Source organism: Nyctereutes procyonoides, unplaced genomic scaffold, assembly GCF_905146905.1.
Source record: "Nyctereutes procyonoides isolate TBG_1078 unplaced genomic scaffold, NYPRO_anot_genome, whole genome shotgun sequence".
NCBI classification, from domain to species: domain Eukaryota; kingdom Metazoa; phylum Chordata; class Mammalia; order Carnivora; family Canidae; genus Nyctereutes; species Nyctereutes procyonoides.
In genome coordinates, this window is record NW_026575041.1 from 8,155,369 (window position 1) to 8,180,067 (window position 24,699).

Sequence of the window (24,699 nt, forward strand, 5' to 3'; positions counted from 1 at the left end):
AACAATAATAATAGTAAATACTAGTATATTGTATGTTCTAGGTGTTATGCTGTTCAGGGTGTTATGATTTTTATCTGTTCAGAGCATTCAAGTACCTTGACTAAGGTATAGTTAGGTAAAACAAACAGCAGAACTAGAATCTAGACTTATTAGACTCAAACACATTATCTTGACCTACTATACCATTCTTCCTGGCTATACTTGAAAAGAAATTGCAATTTGTTTTCCAGTGTGAACACTTCTTACTTTCTCCTTTGTTTAGCAGGATGCAGCCTTGACCAGAATGTTGGAGTTGCCCAGGAGGCAGGAAGCCATACCAGTACCTATTCTCCTTCATGAATATTTATGATTCAGGGAAAACTGACTCTGCTGGCAGTTCTAAGCCCTCGTAATAAATCCTCATGCAGAGGCTGTTCTGGCCACAGACAGTAGCAGATTGGATCGGACGAGGAAAAACTGAGCTTGGGAAAGGTTCTTTGAAGCTGCATAATCAGATTATGATAATTTCATCAAAACCCATTTCAAAAAGCTAACATTTATCATTAGTTTGTGTACCTCCTAATTATTTCATGAGAGTTATTCCATGCAGGAATGATAAAAAATTCTAGCTTGAGAGAGCTTTTTAATGCAGTGTGTACATAGCTAGATATATGGCATTGGCATATGGGTCACATTTGCATTTGGGGCTTATTTGAGACAGTTTTCTGAAAATGTCAAAGGAAGTAACATATTTTAAAAGATTGATATTAGTAATGAACATTAATTTCTCTCAGCCATTTTCTAAAATCTTTTGCCCCCCAAATGGTAAGCAAGTACTTGCCAAGAACAAAAAAAAAAAAAAAAATTGCCTGAAGCACACAAAGTTCAAAATAGTTTCCTTAGGAAGATTCCACATACCAAGCACCCTGAAGATTGAATCATTGAGAAGGGAAGACATTTGTCAGCCTCTGCACTTCATGCTGTCGGAATTCCTATCCTGCATCCTCTATGTGGTTGAGGGCCCCACCTCTGACCCAGGGTCTCAAGCCACAACACTGGACCCCACTCCTCCTTAACCAGAAAAAGCCAATCAATTATGGGCTCCTATAGTAGCTGCTTTTGAAATCCATCTACTTAGCTCCCTTCTTACCACCACTACATCAGATGAGGTTGCCCTCCTATATCCCCTGAACCAGGAGAATGCTTTTCACATTTTTAAATGCTTAAAAAAAAATCAAAGGAAAGTAGTGTTTCATATGTGAAAATTATATGAAATTCAGATTTCACTCTCTATAAATAAAACATTACTGGAACACAGCCACATTCATTCATTTGTGTACTGTCTGTGGTTGATTTTGTGCTGCAGCAGCAGAGTTGATAGTTGGAGAGAGAATGTGTGGCCTGGGAAGTCTAAACATTTACTATGTGGCCCTTTGCAGATAACAATTTGACAACCTCTCTTTAGAAGCCTTGCTGGAACCTCCTCACTGTAGTTAACTCCCTCTAGGCCTAGACCTTTCCATATATGCTCCCACTCAGGCTCACAGTGATCCACCTTCCTTTCAGTTCTGACACTGTGGATCTCCTGTTAAGACCTTTCAATAATTCCCAGTCCCTAGTGCAAACAGACTATGATTAAAGATGCTTTATATTCTAGTGTCTGTGGCCTCCTCCACCTCATCTAATATATTCACCGTCCCTTTTTGATGCTCCACATTCTCCAAATGTGCTATTTCTTATTTCCTCTTCTGTCTGAACTGCTCCCCTCCTGTTACTCCTTTCCAAACTCACCTCACTACAGGAGTGAGCTCACGTGAGACATCCACTAGGAAGTCCTCCCTGAAGCTCCATCTTATCTGAGTGCTCCAAGCACTCTACTTCTTTTACTCCCTTTTCTCTTTCATCTCTCTTCCTTCTCTTACTGGAACATATTCCCTAGTATATTGAAATTATGGGTATGTGGCCATGCCCTTAGGAATCGCTTTATTTCTCCCACCTCAAACCCTAAACTGGATATCTAGATTATTATTAGAGGTACTTGGTGAACATTCATTAAACAAGCGATGATTTACTTCATTGGTGAACTTCTGGTCATGTTTCAAGACTTCATTCAACTGTTTCATCAGCATATGGATCTTTTCTGATCATTCCCTTTGGCTCATCCCATAAATAGTCACTGATGTCTCTAGGAGTGTACTGGAAGGAATATGGGATAGTCTTTAAGGCAATACATTTCACCAATAAGATAGTCTGCACATAGAGACAGTTTCTCCGATTTTCAGTAAACACTACATTTTCTCTAAATTTTAATTATACCAGTTCCTTCCTTTAAATAAACCACTTCTATTAAACTAATTAGATAAAAATTGAGTGCCAAAAATAAAATCGATTCCTAATTTCATACTGTTAAATTAATCAGCTAACAGAATTCAGTTTTTCTCTAACTTAGTATCTGAGAAATTTTAAAACAAAGTTTCAGAGTTCAGATAATAGTCTATAATGATCTCTGGGACAATTCGTTCTCAAGTTCAAGTTCTGTAATTCCCCCTCCTCCACCCCAGTCTCTAGTCTCCCTCCTTTTCCCCACCCACCTCTCTGCCGTGTTTACTTTCTCTGTCTCGCCTTCCTATCCATACTTATTTTTGACAAGTTAAATGTTTCCTTTCAGCTCTTGTACTCTTTACAATAGATTTTTGCCAAAACCTCAAGTTGCAGCGATAATCACAGTAAATCAATTGGATGGCTATTTTACAAACCAGAGGGGACAGAGAAATCACTGGTCCTGGGTACAGTGACAGCTATAGCCCAGCTATGCTAGAGTTTAGCCCCAGGCCATTTTCTCAGTTAAATGTCTGAGTGTCTAATTGATCTAGTCCAGGCAGAAATGGTTTATTTGCTTTCTGATTTTCAAGCCAGAAAAGTTCATGAAATCCAAATTTCTGCTCCTGAGGACCCATCACTCCTCTAATTACCCAGAAAAGTGAAAAGCTGGAAGTGTTTGGGAGCTTTCTTGAACAAGAATGTGTGTGCCACCCTTAAACGTGTGGGAATCTGTCCTCCTATTGATCGAAATGAAGAATACAGATATATGCAGAAAGATGTTCAACATAGCTTTATATATACTAATAAAACTCTGGAAGCTACCTAAGTTGCTCTTTAAACAAATTGTGATGAATCTATTACTTTAATATTACGCAGCCACCAATCTTTATATTGACTAGGCTTTTACATGAAAAAAAATGCTTATACTACAAAAAGAGATGATATCTAATGTAAGTAACTATACATTACATGTGTGAAAATACTTTGCCAAACTGACATGCTTTTTTGTTAGGATGGCTGGTTCATGGATGCATCTTTTGGTTCTATTGCCCAAACTTTCTATGATATTGCTCTATTTTGATCAACACTTTAAAAGTTAGTGCTAATACTGAGTGTTCAAACTTACTTGGAATAGAGAATGGAAGGAAACGATTGAGAAAGGGTAGATATTAAAAAAAATGGTATTTGGGAAGGAAAACTCAAAGGGCTATACCAAAATTATATTGAAGTTAAGCTATGGGGAAAAATACAAACACATTCATATAGAATCTCAAGATTGGAAAGGACTTAAAAGGTCACCTAATCCTACACCTCCCTCCTTTTTATCTCTATTTGGAAACCTAGTGGAGTGCTGTGTTTGGTGACTAAAAGAAATGCCATCATGGTGACAGAAATCAGAAAAATAGTGACCTTGACTGAGGCTAATAATGGGTAAAGGCACAGAAGAGGCTTCTGAATATTTTCATGTTCTACATCTTGAGCTTGGTAATGCCACTTTTATACATTTACTGAGCTATAAAAGTACAATTTGTATATTTTTTCTGCATATATGTAATACTTCAGTGAAATTTACTTACCTTAAAGTTAAGTGTGCCATAATGTGCAATTTATGATTGAATGAAAAGAATGATTAAGAATTGGGTTTGCAGGAAGCCTGGGTGGCTCAGTTGGTTAAGCATCTGACTCCTGATTTAGGCTCAGGTCATCTCAAGGTTGTGAGATCGAGCCCCTCCTTGGGCTCCACACCAGGCTTGGAGTCTGCTTGAGAGTCTCTCTCCCTCTCCCTCTGCCCCACCCCAAACTCATGGGCGCTTGCTCCTTCTCAAAAAAAAAAAAAAAAAAAAAAGGAAAAAGAAAACCAATATAAAATTTAGCATTTAGAAGAAAGGTATCTAAAGGTTTGCATATTTTTTCATGCATATTCATTTGTGATTCATAGATAATGTTTAATAATGGAAAATATTTCTATTTAGGTGCTTCAATAAATTGTAATATGTTAACACCCAATTGGAGGACAACTATTTTAAGGCTTATTTTGGAAAACTATACCTAATTTTTTTTAACCATGGGACCAATATATAACAATATCTTGCAATTATTGCTGAAATACTATCAATGAAATAAATAGTTTCTTAAAGGCCAAGGTTATGAGTCCAAATCTATAAACTAAGCTTTAATTATAAGGGTGCATGCTATCTATCTACCCAGTACACACAGACATATATGCAGACTGTTATAGGTAAATACATTTTCTCCATTACATTATTTAACAAACATCTATGAAATGGTTGCCATGGGCAAGGCATTCATCTTCAGAGGTGAAAAGAGAGAGTCCCTATCTTGAAGGAACTCAGTTTTCTGGAAAATCGAAAATGTAAATTTTTCCAATCTAGGTAGAATACCAAGTCTGAGAAAAGTAAGGAAGGCCTCACTGAAGTGACATTTTGTACAGACACTTTAAAGATGAGAAAGAGTTTGCTGTGTGGACAAGAGGGACACTAGACCAGTCATATACGAAGTGTTTGAAAATGTGAGCAGAGGCAATGACATAGGCAATGACACAGGCAAAAGATTTGGAGAATGACTAATGGTTTGATTTTTAAAATTCATGAAGTACAAGCTGGAAGATGGGGAAATGGTAGAAGGAAAGGAGAGAACACACACATCAGACTGCCAATGGCCTTGGTGATCTGAAAAGAATTTTAAGAATGAACTGGCAATGGGATACCACTAAAGCTCTTCATAAAGTGATAACACAGATGCATTTGTTATAAATATTTTGCTAGTCTGATGTAGACACATTAGAGAAATGTGAAACTAAAAAATACAAAAACAAGGGGCAAGAGGGAGAAGGCTTAGAAAGTGTATATAAAGAGAAGAGAGGGCAGCCCGGGTGGCTCAGCGGTTCAGCACTGCCTTCAGTCCAGGGTGTGATCCCAGAGACCTGGGATCAAGTCCCACGTCGGGCTCCCTGCACGGAGCCTACTTCTCCCTCTGCCTGTGTCTCTGCCTCTCTCTCTCTCTGTGTCTCTCATGAATAGATAAATTAAATCTTAAAAAAAAAAAAGAGAGAGAGAGAGAGAAAGGATAAGACATACTTGTATTTGGACAAGGGAATTTGGACAAATGTAGAAATCTAGGACTGTTTCTAGGTTTATAGCTTGCAATATAGATTAAATAATGTAGGAGGACAGCATTTTTGGTAGGAGAGAGGAATGACGAATTCAGTTTGAGGAAGAAGTTGAATTTAAGTTTCACATAGAGCATCCAGTCTGAAACATCAAGTGAACAATTGGAAATACATGTGTATAATTAGGTGTGAAATCTACGGTAAAGAGAGAGTTTTATGAATTATCAGTCCTTAAGCAGAAGTACAAGCCACGGTGTACATGAACTTGCCCAGGAAGATCGTGTAGGAGAAAAGGAGGGTAGAGAATGGAGCCATTAAAGATACTGGTACCTGAAAAGTCAGGGAGAAACAGGAGCCTGTGAAGGAAAAGGAGTGTTAGGAAGAAAGCTAGTGTCATAGGATTTAAGACCAGAGAGAATGTCAGGAAGGAAGACTGTCAAGAACATCAAGAACTTAGGGCTGTCACATAAAAAGAGGACTTTTTAAAGTCCTCCTTAAACATTCATTAGGTTTAGCAACAAAAGAATATTCTGGACTTCTGCAGACAGTAGATTCTAACCATTCATGGTCTGGAAGGGGTATAGTCTGGATTGATACCACTCAATTCAGAGTGGTATTGTGATACGTCCTTACACATTTATCTCTAGGAGAATATAAGTCCCTTGAACGTACAGTCTGTACCAATGATCTTTTCCCCAGAACCTGACTAAATATGTCCTCAATAAATGCTTAATGACCTGAACTCAGTGGAATGCCACCTACGTCCAGGGTATTCGTAGGCAATGGCTGAACTCATGGATAGCCATGTAGTCATATGACGGTGAACAATACAAAATCACAGCAGTTACTCTGCTTTTTCTTTTTTGCATAGTTGCATTCCTTAAAAGAAGGAAACATGCCTTGGGGGAGATTATGAAATATAGATCATTTTTCCCCTTCAACTCAAAGACTTGCTCCATATTGAGCAAATGTTTATTTAGGCAGTTGCTGAGGGGGAAAAAAAAGATTACCATGAGTACAGTAGAACTCATTTAGACTAATATCTGTAAAAGGGGCTGATCTGCTATGTGAACAGATGTTTCATGAGCTGAATGAAATTAGTGTGACGATGGAATCATAATGAAGCTCTGGATATAGGAATAAACCTGGTAAAAGAATTCTGTATCCTCTTAAAAGAACTGTCTGTGCTGGAAAGGACCCTGTCAAGATCTAGAACACAAGGCCCGCTTAACGTATGCCAGAATGGACTCACCAAAACCAAGGATAGACAAGTATGAATTTGGAGGCAACACTAGGCTGGCAAGAGAGTTTTAATAGATGAAGTTTGTCAGATATTAATTATATTAATTATTAATAATTTAATGAATATTAATTATTAATTTCAGACCACCTGCCTGGTTTCCTGCAAGATGCATGACAGACATCACCATCCTGAATCTATAGGATACTTGCACATTTAGGTATTCTTATTCTACAGATGAGAAAGCTGGGGTTCAATGAGGTTAAATTGCACAGGGTTATAGAGCTAGTAGGAAGCTCTAGAGGAGCTATAGTTTGTAGACAAGCTCTAGAGAAGCTCTAGAGGAGCTATAGCTCCTAGACAGGGAGCCAATCGTATATGGCTACTAAAACAAACTGCATGCACTACAACTGTCTTTGTCTCCCTCAAGTGAAAAGGGATTTGTTGAACATATAAACACAGTTCCAAGCAGGAAGACAAGGGGATGGAAGGGGTATCCTGTGTCTCCCAGGACACAACCTATATCTCACCCCCACAACCCAGTAGGCTTCAACACTCTGAAGGAAAGAATACTTAACTGTTAGAAATGGTCTAGAAATGTCTCAGCACATGAGACAAGCCTTGTCCATTATGAAACACTAGTCACAGTCCTATTGGTTTCTTGGCAGTATAAACATTGCCAATTTCCTTTTATGGTCATAAATAATGACACGGTGTTCTACTTTGGTGATTGTTTCCTCTTTGTCTTTCCTCTGCCGAGTGTGGAAATTCTTAGAGCAGAGCGCTTGCCTTTCTTACCCTCTCATTTAATAGTCTGTCTTAAACCTAAAGAAACTGAAGCTCAGAGCAGTTAATTAACTTGCCTGAGGTTGCTCAGCTACTTAAAACTCAGGATTTGAATCCACGGACAATTTTAAATTTTATTCCCTTTCTATCAGTCGGTATGGTGTGTTGGGTCAGGCCATGAGGTGGGTTGAGATAGGCTGTAGATAATGATGAGCACCAAATATAGTGTTTGATCCATCTCCTAGACAGGATGGAAACTCCCTTTGGTTCTAAGGCAGGAAATGGTCAGGTCTTTCTCTTAGTAAAGCAGTTTTGGATACCATATGGCAGGTAGGCTGAAGGCAGAGATATCAGAAGTTACATGGCTGCAGTAGCTGCCTCCATGAGTAGAGATGCAGATCAGAGCTTGGGAAGCAGCCAGAAAAAAAGTCATAGAGCAAAAGACATTGAATAGCTGCACATTAGCTGCAATGAGATTAACAGATGAAGACATGATGCCACTGCAGTGAGAAGTAGAAATACAGCATGTAAAGCACCCAATGCAATGCCTGCCAAATGGTGCTGTTGTTAAAATGTGTTATGCGCTCCACTAGTCCTCAGTCTTTTGTTTCTTTATTTTCCTCTTCTCTCAATCTCATTCCACACCACCTCTTAGAATCACTAAATCAAAGAGTTATCAGAGTTAACAGAAAACTCACAGGTCGCGGAGCCTGCCCTCCCTTCCTCTGCAACACCTTTACCACTGAGAGAAAAACTGAGGCTCCTCATGGTGGTGAGTTGGGGTTGCCTTGTGTTAGACTCCGAGACTGCCTCAGTTGAGGATCCTGACCAAGTGGTATCCTGGATTCCCAACCACCACTCTGGACTGAATGCTACTTCCTCTGGATCCTGGCACCTTGCTGTTTGTTCCCTTAACTTAGTATTTTCTTTGCTCTTTTGATACCATTTGTGATTCCATGTCGCTCTGACCTCTCCAAGGAAAGTCCATCAAAAAGATTTCCCAAAACTACTGCATTTATCTTTCATATCATGCTTGATACATGTATTTTTTGCTTTTTATTATTTTAAAATATCTATCTTTCCTGTTATACTATAAAATTTTAGAGAGCAGGGCAAAATAGCTACCTTTTCATCATCTATTGCTAGTGGCTAATGCAATACCTAGCACACACTGGCAGTTAATAAATATCTGATGAATTAATGTATTAATCTCTTGATTCTGTGTGAGAATGGTGACTAGCACATAGGTGTTCAACATATATTTGCTTCATGTATATATACTGATTATTTATATAGTTTTAAAATTTTGGATCTCAACACCAAAGGCTTGAACATAGCCCAAAGTATATTAATCCTAAATGGAGGACATGGTTTTCTGAGAAAAAGAAACACAGTTATGTAATAATGGCCTCAAGTCTAATAGTTAATGTTCAAGCATGACTTGTTTACCATCTGAAATGTTTTTCTCTTTAAGAAATATGTGATGCAACACAAGTCACATTAGCTCACTTAAATGTATGACGGAAATGACTTTGTAATTTGAAATAATAAAAATTTATTTGATTTATGGTTTTCCGAGGCTTGGATATAATTAGTTATTTTCTCATGTATATTCACATCATTTACACATGTCCAAATGTATAGATGTAAAGAAAAAAATATACAAGAAACCTACAGAAATATATATTTTTCAGTGCTGTTGCTCTTACTATTATCATTGCTTTATCATCTCCCATCTTACCTCTCCTCCCTTGGATGAGGTGGGATATGTTTTAAGGTAAAGATTCAGCATGTCTTTTCATATAATACATAATGCCTAGTTTTCTTTTTCAGAATAATAAAAAGGAAAGAGTTTGGAAGACCTGAGTTTGAGATAAGCAGACCTTTTATTTTTGTTTAATCTGTTAACACATACGCACCCACAAATAATAACACCTATCTAGCCAGATAAGACCAGCAACAGAATTTGCAAGGCTCAGTACAAAGTGAAAGGCAGAGGGGTTCTGTTAGAAAAGTACGAAGAATTTATGATGGTGACAACAGAAGATGGTCCTTCTAAGTGTGGGCCCTGTGTGATTATTCAGGTCCCATGGCCTATGAAATGGCTTTGCAGCCACTTCTGAGGATCGATGAGGATTATGTAATGTGCTTCCCACAATTTCTGACTCATCATAGATATTTAACAAATTTTAGTTCCTCTGTATCAGTTTTCAAGTTGCTCCGCCAAAGCCCACCAGCTGTATTGCACTTAATTGTTCGTGTCAGAAATGAGTTCTCTATACCATGAGAAGAGAGGTTTCAAATGTTATCCATTTAGCACCTTATTTTGGGACAAAATAGAAAAAAAAATCAAGAGAGAAACAAGCACAAAAGCATCCAAGGCTAGAAGAACCAAGATGTGTCCCAAATGGCAGGTTGTCCCATGTGGCCCTGTCCCCATTTGAAAGCTTACATTTTGAAACCATGTGCTCCCTGGAATTCCAGATGGCCAAATTAAGGAACCAAACCATCAGACAGAAGGTTCTGTTTCTCCACTATGATCATCTTAGGCACTTCGGGGGTGGGGGTGGGGGGGTGGAATAGCATGTTTCCTAATGAAAGTAAAAGAAAAATCCAGAATGGATTTGTCCCAGATGGCCATAGAAATGGGCTTCTCTGGCTTTTATGGCTCTTTTCCTCACCTTCAAATGTGGTGGTGACATTATAGGAGATGCTCGGTTTGTGGAAGGCTATTATCACGAAGTTCTACAAAACCTTTTCCTTGTGGAATGTATATGACATCTGGAATTAAAGAGGTATTCTCTTTTAATCACTGTTCAATCTTCCGCAGGGATAAATGAGTGCACTGGTAGCTTCCAGCTGCCCAAGCTGATTTAGTTAAATAATGTAATCTATTTGTACACAAATGCGGAATAAATGTCACTGAAGTTCCTTAGCGTGCAGTTATAATGAGTTATCCCTTTCTCGAGGTGATTAGGAATGTTTAGTTTATTTCAAATACATATCAAGCCTCATGATTGCCAATGAGCCAGAGACAACCTAAATTAGCCTCCCACAGCTGCTGACCTCTGTAGCTACTGCAAAACCATTCCTTTGGGGGATCAAAGCCTCCTCTAATGGTAAGTTTGGAGCTGATTTTTTCCTCACTCCCTTTAAAGTGTAATGTTCCTATTCAGCCTCCACAGACCCAGGTCTTCTCAGACCTGATCAGGAAATATAATCAGAATTTTCAGATGAACAAGAATTTAGGATTCATTTCAGTTAATTTTTTTTTGAAATGGGGAATCTAAGGTCCAGAGAAGTTAGTGCTTTGTTGAAGCCCACACAGTGATTTGGTGTTACACTTTAAACTAAAATACTGGATTTCCAATATCCAGGTCATTGGTTTTTCTCACACACACCCATAGCTTTCAAACACTTAAGATACAAAATTATGGGGCAAGGTAGGCAATATGCTATGAGGGGAACTTGGCCTCTCTAGGTAGGATGTCCATGGGGTACCTGGGTGGCTCAGTCAGTTGAGCATCCAACTCTTGATTTCGGCTCAGGTCATGATCTCAGGGTCATGAGATCCAGCCCCTAGTGGGCTCTGCACTCAGCAGGGAGTCTGCTTGAGAGTCTCTTTCTCCCTCTCCCTCTGCCCCTGCTCCCACTGATGCTCTTTCTCTCTCTTAAGTTAATAAACAAACAAATAAATTACATATATAAAGGTAGGGTGTCCAGCTGCCAACGGGCACCAGGCAAAATGTCCTCTGTATGACCTTGAGCAAGTTACTTCACAAGTGGGGGCTCAGTTTCCTTATAAGAAAAATGAAAAAATGACCTTCTTTCTAGGGATTGTCTACTCTAGCATGGACATTTTACTAGCATTTACTTCTTTGAATATTTGCAACTCCTTTAGCTGATAGCTTCATTTCCTGTTCTCAAATACATCTTCCCACAGATTCTTACTGGTTTGCTAAATTGTCAAATTAAAAAAAAATTAAAAAGATGAAACTAAATGAAGAATGATTTCACATATTGTCTTCTCTAAAGAGATGAAGTATTCAAGAAGGAAGACACAGCAGAGGCTATCAAGTCAACAAAATGAGATTGTGCCTTATGCCGATGAATACGATGAATATCCATCTTCTTGTCTTGGTCAGATAACTGTGGAAGAGGTAGTTCTAACACCTTGTGCAAAACTGATGCCTCTGTGGCTACTCTTAGCTTTCAGGAGAAAAAGTAATCATTGTGTGCTATTTGAATGTCTTCATAAATATAATTTATGGCTTGGATACTGATCAGTCCTGCACGGTCTTAGAAGATCAATAGTGCCATGTTCATTAGTCCTGAATTGAATAGCTCTCACGCTTTGGCTAGAAGATGGTAACTGTTTTTAATGATTTTTTGCCAGTTGGCATCAAAAGTGGATTCTATGTCACCGGTAATTTCCTTAGTTGTCTAGGGGCTTTTCATTCCCTCATCCAACCATGAAGGTCAGAGAGTTGCTTTCTGCAAAGATGACTGTAGCTGTATTCTTGGACTCTTAGGATAAAGAATATAACTATCTAGCAGCTGCTGGGTAATAGCTGCTTTTATTCAAGCTCTGTGGTGGTGGGGTCATCATACATTTTCCTCATCACAGCCTGATGGGGAGGCATCATGTCATTTCTGAAAGAAAAGAGATAGAGACTTGGGATCTAATTCCAAAAGTCATATTTGCTGACTGCTTTTGAGTCTGGGGAAGTTATTCAATGTGGAAGATTGTTATTTTGATGGTCCCTAATAAACCATGCCTCTTGGCATATATGCTTTTGTATAGTCTCCTTGAACTTGGGAAGCCTTATAGAGAAGATATTTTAACAAATGATTGCTTTAATCATAATTTACTTTAACCAATACAATGCAGGGGAACTGACACTCGGTCACTTGTTGAACTAGATCTTCAGAAGGCTTGACAACTTCCACCTTTAGATTCTGAAAATACAGAGTTGCCAAGTAAGTAACTTGGCTGCTCTATGACTGCCATATTGGGCTTCTGTGAGAAAGCCCAAGCAACCATGTGGTCACATTGCTTCATAGCTCATTGTACCAGGGTGCTCCACATGGAAGAGAACTAGGCTGTGGGTGATATTTCACTAGCTGTCAGTACAGAACCCAGCCATGTGGCTGAAGCCTCTTTGAACTTTTAACTTACACAGTACCCTGTCTGACCACAATATGAAGTAGGCAAACGCTGCCTGAACCGGTTGAATGTAAAAAGTAATAAATTATGTTATTTTAAGCCACATGTTTAGAGTGCATTTTTTATAAGGCACTAAAGAAACAGCCAGCTGCTAGATTTTCTCTGAACCCCAATTTTTTGGTCTAGAAGATGATATGTTGGATTAGAGAACCTATAAACCACACTAAATATTTATATCAGTCAAGGCCTTGCTCAGTCTTATCTCAATCAATATTTCCACCTTTTTCTTCTTTGATTGACCCCAGAAATGACACTTGCCACATTTTTGGCCATTTAGAATTCTCTGACATTTGGCCACTTGCAATTCTTTCATCTGAAAGAATGAACTGCTTGCAAGACCTCACATACTTCATCATTTTCACAACTTTGTTCTTCCCTTTCTCTTCTTGTTTCTCTTCTGTGACTACCTTTCCCTGTCAGGTAAAATGCCATTTCCTCTGTGAAGTCATTCCCACTGACCCCTGTCCACCTATCACCTACACCCTCTGCCAAGGAACTGCTGATAGGCTCTTAGAAGCATTATATTAAGATAGACTTCTTACCAAAAACAATAACTGGAAAGAAACTGCAAATTCCCTCAAGGGCTAAAAAAAAAAAATCTTCTTGGTCATCAGTGATCTTTTTTATTTCATTTAGAGTTTTTAAAAAATGTATATTTATTAGCTTTAAAAAATCAGATAATGTGACATATTGCACATACATACAATCAAGCATTATTTAATGATCAGTGTGCACCAGGTGTCACAGTAAATATTTTACTTAGAAATTTCTTTGAATCTTTATAACCTCCCATATTAGGCAATCACTATTTATATGTCCATCTTACAGATAGGGAAACTGAGTCTCAGATGGTCTTCACAAATTGTCAAACTGATGAGGATGTGGTCAGGATTTGAACCCACGTTGCCAGGTTCCAGAAACAAAGCTTTTTAACTGTTGCTCAGAGTCCTTCTTTCTTTAATTTTGTGTCCCCATATGAGTTCAGAGAACCTTGCACAGAGCAAGCAGTCAATAAATATTTGTTGAATATACAAATGAGTGTGTGAGGGAATGTAAAATTCACTTCAAATACATAAATAGTATTTCAAATGACAATTTACATAAGGCAAAACTAGCATACACTTCACAAAACCACTGGTCAAACCAAAGTATAGCTGCACAGAACCTCTCCCTATCACCTCTATTCACAGCACTGTCAACTATCAGAGGTGCCACACTTCCACTAGAGCACAGCACATTGCTTGTTTTTTAATTTCTGAGAACAGGCTCCTGAGGCATAATACTGCAATTCTTCTTTGGCTTGGCTAGGTCTTCAGTGCTCTCTGATGGGAATAAATGGGTTTACAGCATTCTCAACGTGTCACTACACATCCTTACAGTCTATTTACCAAGAATCTCATTGCAAATATGTGAATAAAGAAGGACAAGAGGGAATAAATTCATGCTGACCTAGGTACTGTGTGCTAGGCATGGAACTAAATGGTACCAGGTATGTTATCCTATTTAGTATCCTATCCTAGGATCAGATATTATATAGAAGGAAAAAATACCCCAAATATCTAAACCAAACTTGAGAAAGAACAAAGGTAGAGGCACCACACTCTCTGATTTCCAATTATATTGTAGAGTTATAATAATCAAAATACCATGGGATTGGCATAAATACAGACACATAGGTCATTGGAACACAATACAGAGCCCAGAAACAAATCCACACATTTACAGTCAATTAATTTAAGACTAGGGAGCCAAGACTATACAATGGGGAAATAATGGTCCCTTCAATAAATGGTGATGGGAAAACTGACAGCCACAGGTGAAAGAAAGAAACTGGACTACTATCTTACACCATACACAAAAATCAATCAACAAAACGAAAAGACAATGGACTGAATGGAAGAAAACATATGCAAATCATATATCTGATAACAGATTAATATCCAAAATATGTATTAAAAAACATACAACTCAATAGCAAAAACAAAAACAAAACAAAAAAACATATACACACAAAACCACAATAATCTGATTAAAAAATGGACAGGTAACTGAACAGTTTTCCGAAGAAGACATAAAGATGGCCAACAAGTACATGAAAAGATGTTCAACATTACTAATCTTTGGGGAAATGTAAATCGAAATTGCCATGAGATATCACCTCATATCTGTCAGAATGGCTAACATCAAAAAGACAAGAAATAACAAGTGTTTGTGAGGATGTGGAGAAAGGGAATGCTTGTGTCCTGTTGGCAGAAATGTAAATTTGTGCACCCATTGGAGGAAATAGTATGGAGTTTCTTAAAAAAAATTAAAAATGATCTAGCAGTTCAATTTCTGGGAAATTGAAATTTAATTATCCAAATTAAATTATCCAAAAGAAACAACACCAACTCAGAAATATGTCTGCATACCCAGGTTCATTGTGGCATTATTAATGATAGGTAAGACATGGAAGCAAGTAAATGTCTATCAGTGAATGATGGATATATAGATAACGAAAATGTGACACACATAGGTGCACACACACACACACACACACACACAATGGGATATTCAACCATAGAAAAAGAAGAAAATCTTGCCATTTGTGACAACACAGATGAACTTTGAAGGAATTAGCTAAGTGAAAAAAGCCAGAGAAAGAAATATGGTATGATCTCACTTATATGTAGAATCCTAAAAAAAACAAAACCTTCCCCCAAACCCAAACTTATAGATACAGAGAATAGACTGGTGGTTGCCAGAGGCAGGGGGTAGGGAGTGGGCAAAATAAAGATGGTTATGAAATGAAAGTTCCAGTTATACAATTAGTCATGGCTCAGTAATATATAGTATGGAGACTACAGTTAATACTTTATAATTTATTTGAAAGCTAAGAGAGTAGATCTTAAAAGTTCTCATCACATGAAAAATAATCTATTGATGGCGATGGATGTTAGCTAGACTTACAGTGATCATTTTGCAATATATACAAATATTTAATCAGTATGCTATATACCTGAAACTGATACAATGTATGTTAATTATATATCAACAATACAAAAATATATCCATCAAAAATATTAAATATAAGTTTCAAAATATGTAACCTCACTCCCAGGTCACACAGATGGTGAGAGGAGATAGAGGGTAATTCAAATGCAGATCTGTCTGACCCCAAACTGTTGCCTCTTTTATTCTATCATACTGCTTCTCATGGACCCTATTTTCAGGGAGTCCATATGATAGATGAGTAGGAAGATTATCAAATACACAAGATGCATGACAACTATACTTCCATTAAAAATAATAAAGAGGGTACCTGGGTGGCTTAGTCAGTTAAGCCTCAATTCTTAATTTTGGCTCAGGTCATGACTTCAGGGTTGTGAGATAGAGCTCCTTGTTCAGTGGAGAGTCTGCTTCTCTCTCTCCCCCCTCACTTGTGCTCACTCTCTAAAATAAACAAAATCGAAAGAAAGAAAGAAAGAAAGAAAGAAAGAAAGAAAGAAAGAAAGAAAGAAAGAAAGAAAGAAAAAAGAAGGAAGGAAGGAAGGAAGGAAGGAAGGAAGGAAGGAAGGAAGGAAGGAAGGAAGGAAGGAAAGGAAGGAAGGGGCACCTGGGTGACTCAGTTGGTTAAGCATCTGACTCTTGATTTCAGGTCTGGTCATTATCTCAGGGTTGTGAGACTGAGCCTGATGTTAGGCTTTGTGCCCAGAGGGGTGTCTGCTTGAGGTTCTCTCTCTCCCTCCCTCCCTCTAAAATAAACAAATCTTTAATAAAAGAAATTATGATAAATACACAAGATTCCTTATAATTATGTGCTACCTGAGAGTTACAGATGTTTACTACTGCAGGGATTTGGGGAGGAAGAAGTCCCTGTGCACAAGGGTAGCCTCAGAAAGCTTCCTGGTTGAGGTGAACATTGATATGGAATCAGAGAGAAATCAGGATGAGGGGGATAGATTGGTGGATGGAAGGCTGCAGAGCATGCATAACTTTAATTATTCTTCCCTTCATTCAACAAATTTACTGAAAGCTCACTATGTGTAAAACACTGGCTAAGTGATATGCAAGACTCATAACAAGTAAGCCTAGATAGGCTGCCCTGCCTACCCGTGCACGTGTTGCTCCTTTGGCCTACCGTATTCTAGGATTGACGACCTGCTGAATCCCTCACTACTCAAGATCCAGCCTAGGCATCTTCTCCTGTATGAGCCATTTATCTTAGGGTATGTCTGTGGGCCATTAATCCAGATTATCTGGATTTGAAACTTGGCTCTACTAGTCAGTAGATAGGTGAGTCTTAGACAAATGACTTCTCTGAGATCCGGACTCCATATTTATGGAATGAAGATACATACCATGTAATATTATGATGAGGATTAATTTAGTTAATATGCATAAAGAAATTGGCACAGTACCTGAAAGCTTTCTGGGTCAACAAATATCTAGAATCATGATGGTGACGATGATGCAGGAGGAAGAGGGGTAAAAGAAGACAGAAAAAGAAAGTGCTTCCCCCTGACAACTCTACACTCCCCAAAATAGTGGACTACACCATTTTTGGATCACCACCATCCAAGGCACAGACAACTTACAGTGCTGCCCTCCTATCTCCCCGCACCCTCAGATCATGGGTTTCTTGAGGGCAAAAACAATTAGGTACATAGCAGAATCCCTGCTGTTTGGCATCAGTTAGGCCATCAACAAATATAGAAAAGAATGTTGATGAATTCATGGAATTCCCATCAGTTTGCTGTTGTCTGTGGTGCCCAAAAGGAAACAAAGGAGACAAACGGCCTCTTTGAAGAAGATAGAATTTTTTAATATGCTGAAAAATCTTTCTGCTAGAGCAAAGTAAAATTGTCAGAGAAACAGGAGGGAAGAAAGGGAACTAGTATCTGTTGGTTACCTGGCATGGGCTAACCACTATGTTAGGTAGGCAGACGTTAATTTTATTAACACTACATAGAGATTTCATTCACTAATGCTTATTATGCAGCTGGTGATCATAAAAGATAATAATTACACTAAAATACAAGTGATTTATTAAATGTATCAATTGTCTGAATTATGCTAAGCAACTTGTTAGTTTTCTAGTTTTATTATATTTAATTATTGATGTTGACAATTTTTGTGATAGGTATTATAATGTATGCTTTATAAAGGAGGGGAGATCACTGAGGTTAAATGACTTGACCACAAATAGCTGGGCAGAGGCAGAGCCAGTTCTAACCAAATCTTTATTTTATTTTATTTTATTATTTTATTTTATTTTATTTTATTTTATTTTATTTTATTTTATTTTATTTTATTTTTTTAACCAAATTTTAAGTCGATGAAGTAGGAGCTATACTACTACTAGGCATCAGGACCAACTGGATTACATCACTAAAAATTGGGTCAAACACATTCCCAAAACAGTCAGAAGTGACCAGTGTGTTGCTGAGCTGATTTCCTGTTTTGTCACCTTTAGGGTTATTGTAATTTCGTATAAAGGAGATATAAGTGATAGGTGAGCACTGAAAGAGATTTGTAAGAATAGCCATTGCTGAGGGGAGAGCAAAGGCGTTCCTGGGTGGTGCTGTAAACATTAGGAGGCACAATGAACCTCCACGCCTCCAACTGTAGGCAGTAACTGACCAAAGGCTCTGGCTGCTAATCTTTCATATTCGTGTTGGATATGTGCCAAGTCTACACCTCCCACAGGCTTCTCCAGCTCAAAGACTGAGCACTGCAGGGATACTAAGATGGACCAGCTCCTGGGGGATGCAGTCTCCTCCAAAAGGACTTTGGCTTGAGGGCTCCCCACTGGCTTTGCTGGACCTGACTCACATCACATGGAAGTCTAGGATGTTTTTCTCAGACCTTCTCTCCCTCCCTTGCTCACTTGGGGTCACACACTTGCCTTGCTATCTGTTTGGTTTCCCAGCCCTCCCTGTTGACCAAATTATCTTCTTTCACACAGGCATCCCCCCAATAGCATTCTTGCATATTCAATCTGGTTTTAGGGTCTGCTTCTTAGAGGACCCAGATGAATGCAATGGAAAACAGCCATGTCTCAGCAAACTACCTAACAGACAAGTTGAATTCTGACAATAATCTTTATAGAAAATGAGAAAATAATTGTAAAGCTTTAAAAAAGCACTTGTGGGATGCCTGGGTAGCTCAGTGGTTGAGTGTCTGCCTTCAGCTTAGGGCGTGATCCTGGAGTCCCAGGATTGAGGCCACATTGGGCTCCCTGTGGGGAGCCTGCTTCTCCCTCAGCCTGTGTCTCTGCCTCTCTCTCTCTCTCTCTGTCTCTCATGAATAAATAAATAAAATCTTAAAAATATATATATATATATATATAAAAGCACTGGTATGAGGCATCAGCTTTCTTAAAATATTACATACAAAGAGATTTTAAAATGTATTAGGTTTTGCATATGGGATCTTGTTTATTCCTGATCACAAACCTACAGTATAACATTATCATCTTCAATTATTGTCTAAATGAGGAAATTGAAGCTCCAAAAATTTACAGAGCATCCTTTAGGTTATACAACAATTTGGTGCTGAGCTTAGGCTCCAGTCTAGCTGGTGTGACTCTTAAAGTATTCACAGGATGTGCTTTTCAAACACTAAAACCCAATATATTCAGCATTAGTTGTGGCCCATGTCTCTTAATATCCTCTTAGATTTTCTATTTATCATAAAATACAGTGTGATCTAGATCCTGTTAAATGATTTCAGAGAATGGACACATGCATATACCCAGTAAAGGCCCAGAAGTAAGTGTTCAATAGTGGTTAGTTGAATTAAATTGAAAATTGATACACATGGAAGACTTATGACGTTTACCAAGAATCTAATAACCTAAGAGCTATGCAAATTTGAATGGATTTGTTTAGGCTTTCAACTTTAAAATATCATGTTTGTTTTTTAAAAGGAAAAATAGATACACACACCACAAAATGAATAAACATGAGATACTGGTAAATAGTGGAAGCTGAGAACAGAAGGCTTTATAAACCTACAGACCTAACATTTGTACTGCATGCTGCAGCTTGCTGGGTACTTTCACACTTAGCGCCACATATAATTTTTTTTTTTTATAATTTTGGCAACAACCCTCAGATGGAGGCATGATCGACCCTACTAGAGAGGGGATAAATGAGGTTCATAGAAGAAAATAAATATGCAAGGGTTCTAGTAGGAAGGGTTCCTGGCTAACAGTGAAGGAGATGAATATGTTTAGCTAGCACAGGTGAAGTTACTGGCCTAAAGGCCTAACATGCAAGCATTTCCCCATGCAGATTACCACAGGTGGGCCTTTCAAGAGTGCATTTCTATGTAGGGCACAGGAAAGCAGAATTTGTGGATGCACAGCTTTGAGAGCACTGGTTGACAACACTCTTTGAAGAAATACAGGGATGGGGCAATCATGGGTTACTCTCAAATGGCACTGTGGCCAAAGAAGATCAATAGTAGAGAGAGATGCAGACCGGATGAGGAAGAATGTGCCAAATGCCACGTGGTGACTAGCCAACAGGTGAATTTTTGAGCACACGTGACACCCCTTCAACTGAGGACTTTAAGACAAAAACTGGGCCAGCTTTTACAGTGGGATGGATTTCCTCTGGATACAGGTTTGGACAAGAGCCAGTACAATTTGGAGTTTTACTGTAATCTGAATCTCCTTCCTTCCCCTTTCTATAGACTAAGAAAATTCAATTCCAGTTTCACAACTGTATTTGGTATTTTGGGGAGGCACCTTGGTTATAGAAGAAGAGCCCTAGACTACAAGTCAGACAGTAGCCTTCTACCACTACTAGCACTGCTGTTAACTAGTTATATGACCTTGAGCAAATTACTGCTGCTCTCTGATCCTCAAAAGACAGGGTTGGACTGGAACTAAAACGCCTTCAGGAGTGTGAAGGTCATGAACGTGTTTTATGTGACAATAGAAAGCAGTGGGGCCTTAGTGAACCAAAGAGTAGTAGGGAGCCTACCTACAGGGCTCAAATACAAAATTTTTAAAACTCAGTGCTGGGGGAAAAAAAAAGTGTGCAGTCCAACTTTGATCTGCAGGCCACCAATCTATAACTTCTAGACTGAATATGTGCTAAAGTTTGATTACTTCACAGATGGAAATTAACAACACTGATTTCCTTGTAACAAAAACTAGTAATTATTGAGCATTTACTACTTTATGGTGACTACAGTCTTCATGGTAGACAATTTTTTCCCCTATTTTTTGCTCTTGCTCACTGAGATGCAACAGGGCAAGTGTTCCACAGGCAGTGAACTCAGGGTAATAGAGATTATTCACAAGTAATAATGAGTTAGAGTATAGATTTCTGAGATTATAAGTAGACTTTTGCTAACAGCAGAACCAAAAAGACAAAAGAAACAAAAGAAAATCATGAGCCTAGTGGGCTTAGAGTATAGCTTCTCCTATGAACCACAAAAAAAAAAAAAAAAGGGGGTACCTGTAGGTGGTAAGGGAAGACTGGAAGGCAGATGATAGGAACTTAGATGCTCTCAGAGACTGATGAACACAGTCATAGAAATTCCAGGTAAGCGGGGCTCCTGGGTGGTTCAGTCAGTTAAATGTCTGCCTTTGGCTCAGGTCTTGATCTCAGGGTCTTGGAATTGACCCCTCAAGTCAGGCTCCCTGCTCAGTGGGGACTCTGCTTCTCCCTCTCCCTCTGCCCCTCCCCCCACACATTCTCTCACTTGCTCTCTCAAATAAATAAATGAAATCTTAAAAAAGAAAAATTCCAGATAAGCTTCCAGGATGTTCTGGAGTGGATGCTATTGCAATTGTCTTCCTGGTGTGTGCCAGGAGAATGGATGAATGTCTATGTCCCACACTGTACATGAGCAATAGACTAGCACAGGTTGAGGATGGGGTTTAGTCAGATAGGCTCGATGGCAGACTTAGAGTCCTGGGACCTTGGTGTGGTATAGGGAAAGCTAGTCCCAATTCACTAAACATCCAGTGGAGGAGAGCAGGATGAACAGAGAAAGCTAACATGCTAAGAGGGCCCCTGATTGGACGATTACTGTTATCAGAAAGAGGAGGATACAAAATTGGAAGAGCTGCAACTAGAGGCCATGGTGAAGCCTGAGCAGAAGTAGGAGCTGCCAGCACTCCTGGCCCTGGTGTAGCGTGAGGATCTTCTCATGGTAGCTCCCTTCACTGATCTCACAGGGCCTTCTACTGATCTGAAAGAGAACTATACAGGAGGTAGATAAACACTGATTGAGCCCTAAAGGTCAGTTACTGGGCCAGCTGTTAATAGCAAAAGGTGAATATGTCATGATCCTGTGTTTAAGCCAGGGTGTAGCAAGAGACATGTGTGAAGAGAGAAAGGGGAGGAGTTCAGCAAGTACGTCAAAGAGGGAAAGGCATTCTAGGTAGAGGACAATGAACACTACTGAGCATGAAATCATGCTGCTCCTGACAGCTTGTACTGCAAGTAGGTGAGTGATGGATCACTTGTATGTGATGAGCAGAGAAGACAAGATGGGTGAATCTGGGAGAGGCTTATGACTGAGGGAACCTAAGGAACAACAAGTGAAAATGCAAACACAAGTTCCCTGGAAGGGAACTTACCACCATGTTAGGAGGAATAAGGGAAATGAGGCTCTTTTCCTCTGGGACTAAATTATCCCATGAGAGCCATTTAAACTAGAATTATACCTGGAACATAGTAGGTGGTCAATAAATATTGATTAAGTGAATGAAATTCTGTTCAAAACAAAAAAAGGCTTTCTACTCCTGGAAAAAAAAAAAAGGCTCAAAGACAGGTTCAGATACCAAGGCAGGTATTCAGTGCACCAGACTAATTGCTAAAGGCTAGGCTGGGGTTGGTTCACGCAACCTCTTTACTGCTCCTATGTGCTGAATTCCTTGAGCCTGGGGTTAGGAGGTGGCAGGAGGAAGTGGATGGGATACGGGAGGGGCCTGGGAAGCTGCAGGGGACCATAGACATCATTGCTTCTGCCACTTGGCCTGGGGCCAGCCTTGCTAATTATCCACGTGGATGGAGATGATGGAAATAAGCAGGTCCTCTATACCAGCTGCTCCCAAACAGCCTGCAGGTATAGCCCAAGTGGCAGTAAACAGTCTGTCAAAACATCACTCTCTACGGACACCCACCGTCCCGCCAAGCCAACATACTGGCCTGCAACAAATTGTACACACCTGAGCAGAGTGAAAAGCCTGGCTGAATTTCCCGGAGGATCAGCACATATGTCTTGCTTTTTCTTCCATCAACTAAGAAAATGGTTTAGCCAAAAAAGAGAGAAAAAAAAAAAAAAGCCCCACAAATGTCCTTAAGGAATGTCTCATTAATTCTCAGGTCTCCTGAGCACACATCTTCCCCAGGAGCAGCAGGGAATCAAAAGAAAGGCAGGACTGGATCACAGATGAGAAACAGCAAATCTAAGACAACTGATTAAGTGGAGAATTAAATGTTTATTATAATTGGTGTTTCTAAGTAGGCTGTCCAGTAATTGTTTAAAAAAAAAAACATGCACAGACGCAGCTGCAAATCTCTTTTTTAGGCAGAACAAGGAGATATTATTAATTTGTGTGGTCATTGTAATAGAGTTTAATGAATTTTCTGGTTGAATAATCTTTGGGAAACTATATTGCCAATTAAATAAATACCAACTAAATAAGCACAAACAAGTGAAAAATAAGGAGGCCAGAGGGAAAATATTCCTCAAGACCTTTATTATCTGGTCCCACTTGCTTCTCTCAGAGACACATCTGTATCTTAGAATATGCACCCTGCTGTGCTCCCTCTACCTAGGATGGGTTTGTTGGAGGAATCCTGTTATATGAAGTCCTGATCTTTGGCTGTTCCTCATGGTCCTGTTTATGAGCCATTTTGTAGGTGATGCATTCCCTGCTTTGTCCTGATTACTGGCTTCTTTTTATTCATTTCCCTAACACTCCATTTTTGGGTGTTTATCATATTGTATAATTATTAGTTGTTTATGTGCCGGTCTCCCCTGTTTGCCTATTGATTTTTCATGGACAATGATTATTTTTCCTTTATTTGTGTACTTCCAGTGTCTAATATAATACCCAGCACACAGGAGGTTCTTAATAGGTACTAGCAGGACTCCCATCATCAGTCATTCAGTCTTTCCTAATTCAACTATTAAGCACTGAATGTCTACTGTTCATTCAAGTGCTCAAAGACAAAGGTGCATGTGGTTTTCCCTTATTCAATATGGCCTTCTGCTCTTTCCTGCAAAGTCCATCCATCAAACAAGGTTCACCTTAAGTGTAACCTCTAGAATCTCTTCTCCGATCACTCCCATTTTCGTTTTTCTGTATCAGTGAATCTCCACAGTTCTTGTTTTATACTCTTTGCCATCTAATCTATGCTTACCACCTCTTTGCTTTATATGGAGGCATGAAAGAGGGACTGGCAAAAAAAAAAAATCACACATCTAAGGGTTTTAATATTAGATTTGTTGTGATCATTAAAAATTACATCTGAGCACATTTTTTAAAAAAGATTTTACTTATTTATTCATGAGAGACACAGATAGAAAGAGAGGCAGAGACACAGGCAGAGGGAGAAGCAGGACCCATGCAGGGAGCCTGATGTGGGACTCCATCCCAGGTCTCCAGGATCAGGTCTGGGGCTGAAGGCAGCACTAAACCACTGAGTCACTCAGGCTGCCCAACATCTGAGCTATTCTACCAAATGCTATTTGTATTAGTTTGCCAGGACTTAAACAACTAAAAACTATTTTCTCATAGTTCTAGAAGCTAGAAGCCTAAGATCAAGATGTCAGCAGGTTTGGTTTCTCCTGAGGCCCCTTTCCTTGCTTGCCAATGGCCACCTTCTTGCTGGGTACACAAATGACCCTTCCTCTGTGTGTGCACATCTCTAGAGTTTCCTGTATGTCCTGATATCCTCTTCTTAAAAGGAACAGTCAGACCGGATTAGGACTCATTCCAATGACCTCACTTTAATTTAGCTGCTTCTTTAAGGTCACTATCTCCAAATATAGTCAACATTT